The sequence below is a fragment of the Zeus faber genome (assembly GCF_960531495.2).
Source record: "Zeus faber genome assembly, chromosome: 18".
NCBI classification, from domain to species: domain Eukaryota; kingdom Metazoa; phylum Chordata; class Actinopteri; order Zeiformes; family Zeidae; genus Zeus; species Zeus faber.
In genome coordinates, this window is record NC_137210.1 from 12,286,644 (window position 1) to 12,293,534 (window position 6,891).

Here is a 6,891-nt window from a genome sequence, read left to right on the forward strand (position 1 = left end):
GAATGCTATATCGATGAAGGGTTTACCTTTCTTTCCCTCTGCAGCGGCTCATCGGAATTTAATCAATGTAATCTCGCTTCCCGTTTGAGGAGGAGCGGCTGGCTCAATTTGTGAGGTCGTCCCTAAATATTGAATATTGCTCATTAACACGTCGTCTACCACTGCACGATCTCGCTTGGCACCCGGCCACAATATTCCTCAAACCAAAGGAGCAAATGTGACGGCCCATATGGTTTACTAGAGAGTTTGAGTTTGAGTCAGAGTTTACCGGAGACTTCCACGGGCACTCTGCTTGGCAAGTGAACCGTGACGTGATGAAGCTCGAGTGATTATTTTCCACTTTCTGGTGGACTGGCCTCCTTCATTTTCACCTAGCGCTCTTTCCGCCGCGCGGAATACCTCCGTCCAAATCTCTCCTGTCTTCCTCCGTTGAGTCTTCCAGAGCCCTGTCTCGTTTTGATCCCCGGGTTTATTTATCTTAATCACAGAGACGATCAAAGCGGGGCGCAGAGGCCAGAGACGGCTTAATATGACCGTAGCCGCAGGCCAGGAAAACAAACCCAATTCAATCAGAAATTATCTCTCCATCATTTATTTCTGTCTGGCCACCTTTCTCGCTAAAATACGTTGTTTTTTTTCCTCTGTGGATATTTATATTTCTTTTGTAAAGTGACAGATTTTTGGAGTTTTTCGAGATGGCTCTAATTTGTTATCTTGACTGGGCTACACTGATGCGACCGCAGAGAAATATTAATTATCCGAGCCTGTTTTGTCACCACCAGTATTTCATTACCTTACGAACCCTTTTTTGACACTTTATGGTTCTCGTTTTGTCATGTAATCCTTCTTTCAGCGGAGTGCAGATAGCCCATTTTCTTTCTTATCCCTCCCCTCATCATCAACAACTGTGAGCATTGTTTTTGGACACAGATTCTTTCACAGGAAAAAAAAAAGTGACGCAATGTTAACAAATTTCCCAATAATGGAGACGACTTGGAGTTATGGAGCTAGGCAAACAGTGTACAAACACGTTCTCCTTCTGAATGGTTTCCGTGTGTTTCCAGGGTGGACGGCAACTGACCGGGGCCGTGTGTTCCGCAGAGAAAAGGTGGCGAACCCGCCTCGTTGCTGACGTCCAGGTGAGCGATTTCCAATGTGGCTCGGAAATGAGTTCATGGTGTTTCGTATCTGCTGCATGATTTCACTGGCCGCGCGTTACATAAAGTATCGCTGGTTTAGCGATCGTCAGGACGGCCCGCTTGAAAACCTCAACAAAAGTCCACAATACGTTAAAACTACAATAACTTATAATTGTAATCACGGACCGCGTCGGTAACGTGACCCTTTGACCTTTCGTTTTATATTCCGAAATGATGTCCTATTCTGTTTCAAATAGGAAGCTTGGAAAAAGGTTGCCTGTGTGGGGGGACAAAGAGTGCAGTAGCCGGGTGGTGTGTAAGAAGTGGGACTTTTACAATGTGCATTGGAACATGTGCGTTTGTGTACCGACGTGTCTGAGCCGGACTGTGATTTTACAGCCTCTGGATTTGTCTGTGATCGCCTCCTCTATCAGCCCTGGGTTGGGGATCCTCTGATCCTCTCGTTAATATGGATATTTATCATTAAGATGTGCGATTGCTCCCGACAAGCGCAATCACATGCAGAGGGTTGACTCAAATGCACATAAAAACTACTCACAAAGGCTAATACGCAAGCACACGCACACAGACACACACGCACACACACACACACACACACACAAACACACACACACACACACACACACACACACAGATACGCATTCGCGCATGCAGCCACACAATGGAAAACACATTGAGCTCCGCTCTGCTGCTCTCCGAAAAACACCGAGGGCTGGTGAATTATATTTGTCTTTTCTGCTCTCTCGTTTCTCTCTTCTCTCTTTTCGGTCCAAATCCCTCCTCTCCCTGCGTCCTAACGCCGCCGTTCCCCTATAGTTTTCCCGTAAAGATTCGCTGATCTCATCATTGTAGTTGGCAAAAATAAACCGGCCTGTCTCTCACAGGGGGCTCGCCAGTCAGAGTGACGTTCGTTTTACAGTATTATTTTGCGGCGGAAGGGGAAACCAGGCACCGTATTGTGGCTTGGTGGTAGTATGCGCTGGCACCCCCATCATGTGATCCAGTGGGGGAATCTCTGGCACATGGCTGCATTGAACCAAAGCATTTCCAGTGTTTCAGTGTTGTGTAACCCTACCATTCAACACTTAGATACGCTTTACATAGATAAACAGCATTATCACACAGATACATATACTTCACACAGATGCGCTTTACTTAGGTACACTAAGATGTACAGATACGCACAGATGTTCATCTCCCGTTTTGCGTAGACGGTTGTGTGAGCAAGCCCAGTTTGATGTGGTAATTGTGTGATTCAACTGTGACAGAGTGATTCAATTATTCATGTAGTCATCTTTCGGTAACACATCACAGCGAATCATCTTATTAAGGAGATTATGAAATTTTCAGTTGAATACTGGCGTCAACAACATGACAGCTATTCCAATGAAACATCTGCATGTTTCTTAAATGTGATTTTGTGTGCATGCATGCATGCATGTGTGTGCAATGTGGAAAAGGGCACGCCTTTCCATGAATGTGCTTTTTTTGTGTGTGCAAGTGTATTAAAATGTGTGCCTCAGTATTGTATGAAAGCGAGCTGGCACAAATTTGTGTGTGGTTCTTGCCTTTTGTACAAAGTGTAAATATTTGGAGGAACATTCCATACATCATATTTTCCACTTTGCTACAGTATAAAGAGCCACCCGACGGCCCATTGGAGAGCTAAACATGTTCATCTGGCGGGAAAACGAGACAGCCTGACAGGCACATAATAAATTTCCAAGGGCAGCGCTGGGTCAGAAGTCACTCCTCAAACGAATGCGGGGATGAAAACAAGTTTTGAGCATGAAAGCAGTGACATGGTAAAAGGAGCAACCTGGCCCAGTGGCCTGATGCCCGCAGGGGTAGAGAACCCCCCCGGTGTAAAATACCTCTTTCATATCCGATATCCTCTTTGATAAGTCCGATGGCCCTGTCCTAGAAGTCCACTCACCTGGTGTGGAACACTGGAACCTAATAAGCCATTCCATTCATGGCATCAGCAGATGAAACAGCCTTTGGAAAAAGTGGGTGGAAAATAAGAGATTATTTTCTTTTTCCATACTCCAAAAATCAAAACCAGTTCCAAGTAGAGAAACTCGCAAACTCGGCTGAGTGGCGAAGGACCTTTTTCTGCTCTTGGCCACAGGCTGCGCTCCTTTTCCAATTCTCTACACCTACGAAAAAATGTCATGACCTTAAAAACGTTTAAATCCAACATTATACCGGATACTATATAACCATATAACCAGGCCTTGGCTGATCCTGTTGTGGCCATTGCCATGTGGGTCATTGAGGGCTGCAAAGCGTTTTCCCACCTGATTAGAGTGGACCCTTCTCCAGGCCCGCTAGGCCATTAATCTTTGGAGCAAGGAAAGAATGGTCTTTTGTTTCCTCTACACTGCCACAGTTACGGGCAGCTGAAATGCGTTGCAAGTTGCCTGAACACGTAAATGGATGTGCAAGTGCGTAAGCACCTAAGCCCCCGCCCCCCTCCTTCATCGTATATACCCATCCCCATTCGGCACAGTTTTCTGGCCACTTGGCAATTGTTGGCAGGTGGGGCCGATGATGTGTTGAAAGGTCGTAAAATGGAGGAATAGGAACGACCAATCGGTGATGACTAAAGCAGAGTGAGCGCGGTGTGTCGGAGTGGTGCTGTTCTCTGTCTTTGTCCTTCACACAAACCAGAGGTTAGGGAGGACGAAAGAATAGGAAGAGAACCAGGGAGAGCATGGCCTTCTCTCCCTGGTTGTTCTTTCATCATCTCTGGACAGGGAGACAAGCCATGCTGAGGGGAAAATAACAGATAGATAGATAGATAGATAGATAGATAGACAGACAGACAGACAGATAGACAGATAGATAGACAGACAGACAGACAGACAGATAGATAGATAGATAGATAGATAGATAGATAGATAGATAGATAGATAGATAGATAGATAGATAGACAGACAGACAGACAGATAGACAGATAGATAGATAGATAGATAGATAGATAGATAGATAGACAGATAGATAGATAGATAGATAGATAGATAGATAGATAGATAGATAGATAGATAGATAGATAGATAGATAGATAGATAGATAGATAGATAGATAGATAGATAGATAGAGAGATAGATAGATAGATTTGGTGAGCTGAAAGAAGGTAGGGGAGAACCAGGAATGAGAGGGGAGTCATTTAAAAGCATGCCTGTGGCCAGCATCGTGAAAGGGGTTGGTCTTTTTTGGCCAAAAAGTTGACCTTTGATTGTCCGTATATGGTATGTTATTTAAGGCCTTTGGCGTACTACCATGGCGCACTGTTTACCCACTTTTGATAGGAACCAATTTTCCAAGACTCATTGAATTACAGTGTAGTTCTCAAAATATGCCTATACACTGGCCCTCTCTGAGAATTCCTTATGATAGATATAAAATATGAGTGCATGAATAAACATAAAACGAATATTCACACAGTGGTGTCCCTTTTTTATTTTGTCTCGCTGTGAAAGCAGCTGGACTTAATAGTGAGTCTCGCGAGTTAACGGACTATAATTGTCCAAAGATTTATTTCAGTCACTTACACACATTATGAAGCCCTCTGGCAACCGGCAAGAAAAGAGTCTGTGAAAAAGAGAGGTGAGGGAGGACAGACTCAATCGGAATGATCTCAATCAGACCTTCATTTGAATCAGGGAGACTTGTGTGCTTTCCCCCGATTACAACAGCGAAGCCTAGTGCAGCTGGTAAGTCATGCTGGCAGCGTCATCCCATGAATCCCACACTTCTCGCCTGCTCATTTCTCAACTAATGTGGTAATGCCTTCATCATGTTGTTTGACTGCAACGAAGGGTGATGTATTTCTTGAGAATGGAACTTGATATAATGGGCCTACAGGGATCAGAATTGAGCTGATTGTTGAGGGACTTCCTCAAAGGCCACAAGTTGTTCTGGTGCAGCGACGTTTCCTGTCACGTGTTTTGCCTTGTGGGACACAATCATCTGTATTTAAGGGTGGACCTCTTTGAACACATGCACGCACGCACATGCACAACCATGCGTACATTCATAAAATCACTCATACCTTGTCCCGCAGGACCATGTTCTGGCAGAGTCGCGGCTATCCTTGACCAGTCTTGGCTCCAGCACATTCCCACATACAGTCGGACTGGACCCAGTGGTGGTAAACAATGATGTCATAACTTGGAATTCTGATTAATTTCATGATGCAACAGCATCAGCATGTATTGCTGCGACACAATGCCTTTTTAAAGACATGTTCGTGGCATGTGTAGGGTAGGGAGCCAACAGCACGTGCTCATGAGGAGGACCTCAGCATTCGATGATGCACGTGTAGCTACAGTAATGTGTTTCTCGCTATTGGCAGAGTGTGTGTTTACAGATGAGGATATAATTTCCCCATTCAGTACATTAAATCCCAAACTCTTGTAGTTCTTTCTTTCCTTACTAGTTCTTTAGTCAGGGGAAAATCTGCGGAGGTGTGTGTGGGTTTTGGCGCAACTGCGTGTGTTTTCTGTGTTGCGTGCTGTGTCTGTGTGTTTTTTTTAATTGTGTGTATGTACTTGTATGGCTGTTTGCGCAAGTCTGCAAAGAAGGGAATAAAGCATTGTGATGAACACACAGATTGGCAGTGTGATGAGGTTTATTACAGTATCAATCTTAAAAAGTCTCCATAGATTGACAGATCATAAAATCCAGCATCTACAATGAGAAACCTCACATTTCTGTCAGAATAAGACAGAAAGGGAGAAACAGTTTAAAAATGAATTAAAGAGAGGTTTGGATGAAAATCATCAAGTGGGCCCCCGTTCTCTGTGAATGGAAAATTGTATTGGTGGGGACAACCAACACGAACAGACCCTTCACGTGCGTCATTGCCAAAACGCTAGACATAGTGTTGAGCCTTTCATTTCCTGTAGAGAGAGCGTTGACAGCCAACCTGGCTGCCATGCTGGCCCGGCGCAGAGCACCTCTCAAGTTATATGCTACAACATCCAAACTTCAAATAGTTTCAACTTTGACCCAGCCAAGGCTGAAGTGCAGCCAGTCCTGATCTATCATTTTACCAGTCGCAAAGACGAACAAACACGAACCTAAGGTATGTTGAATTAGATATGGATTATAATCAATCCACTCGCAAATATAATGATGCTCAGAGGTGTCGTTAGGGGTGGGTGTCCAGGGCTTCAGCTCTGAATGTGTTATGTATAATCCCCGATCTAAGATGGCCCCGCAGGGCCGGCTCTGCGCCCCGATCACTCCCTCTCTGACGGTGCCCATGGCGTGTCAGCGATTTTGATTATTTTGTGTCACTCCGTTTCCTTACAAAACGAAACAATCGCCATGCGTAATGGGGACACACCCCTCCGTCAACAAGATTGTTAGACAGCCCGTTTGGTCTATCTGAGATTGATGGGATATATTTTTATATTTTATCGCCTGGCTCTAACCTCCGGGTCCGACGCTCAGCTAGCACCTCACTTCTTGTTGAACACAAAGCTTGATTCTTGTCATGTGCGGACGGCTCAAGATAGTGAAAAAAAAAGAAAAAAAAAAAAGAGAAAAGACGAAAAAATAACCCTAGTGGGAGAGCGAGAGAGAGGTCTGGACACTGAGATGAGAAAGGGAGAGAGGAGAGTGGGAGAAGAAGGAGGGAGAGGAATGGAGCGTAAGCAGTGGGTGTGCCTTGCCTCTCGCTGTCCCCTCCCTCTGCCATGGAGGTATAGATGGGGCGGAG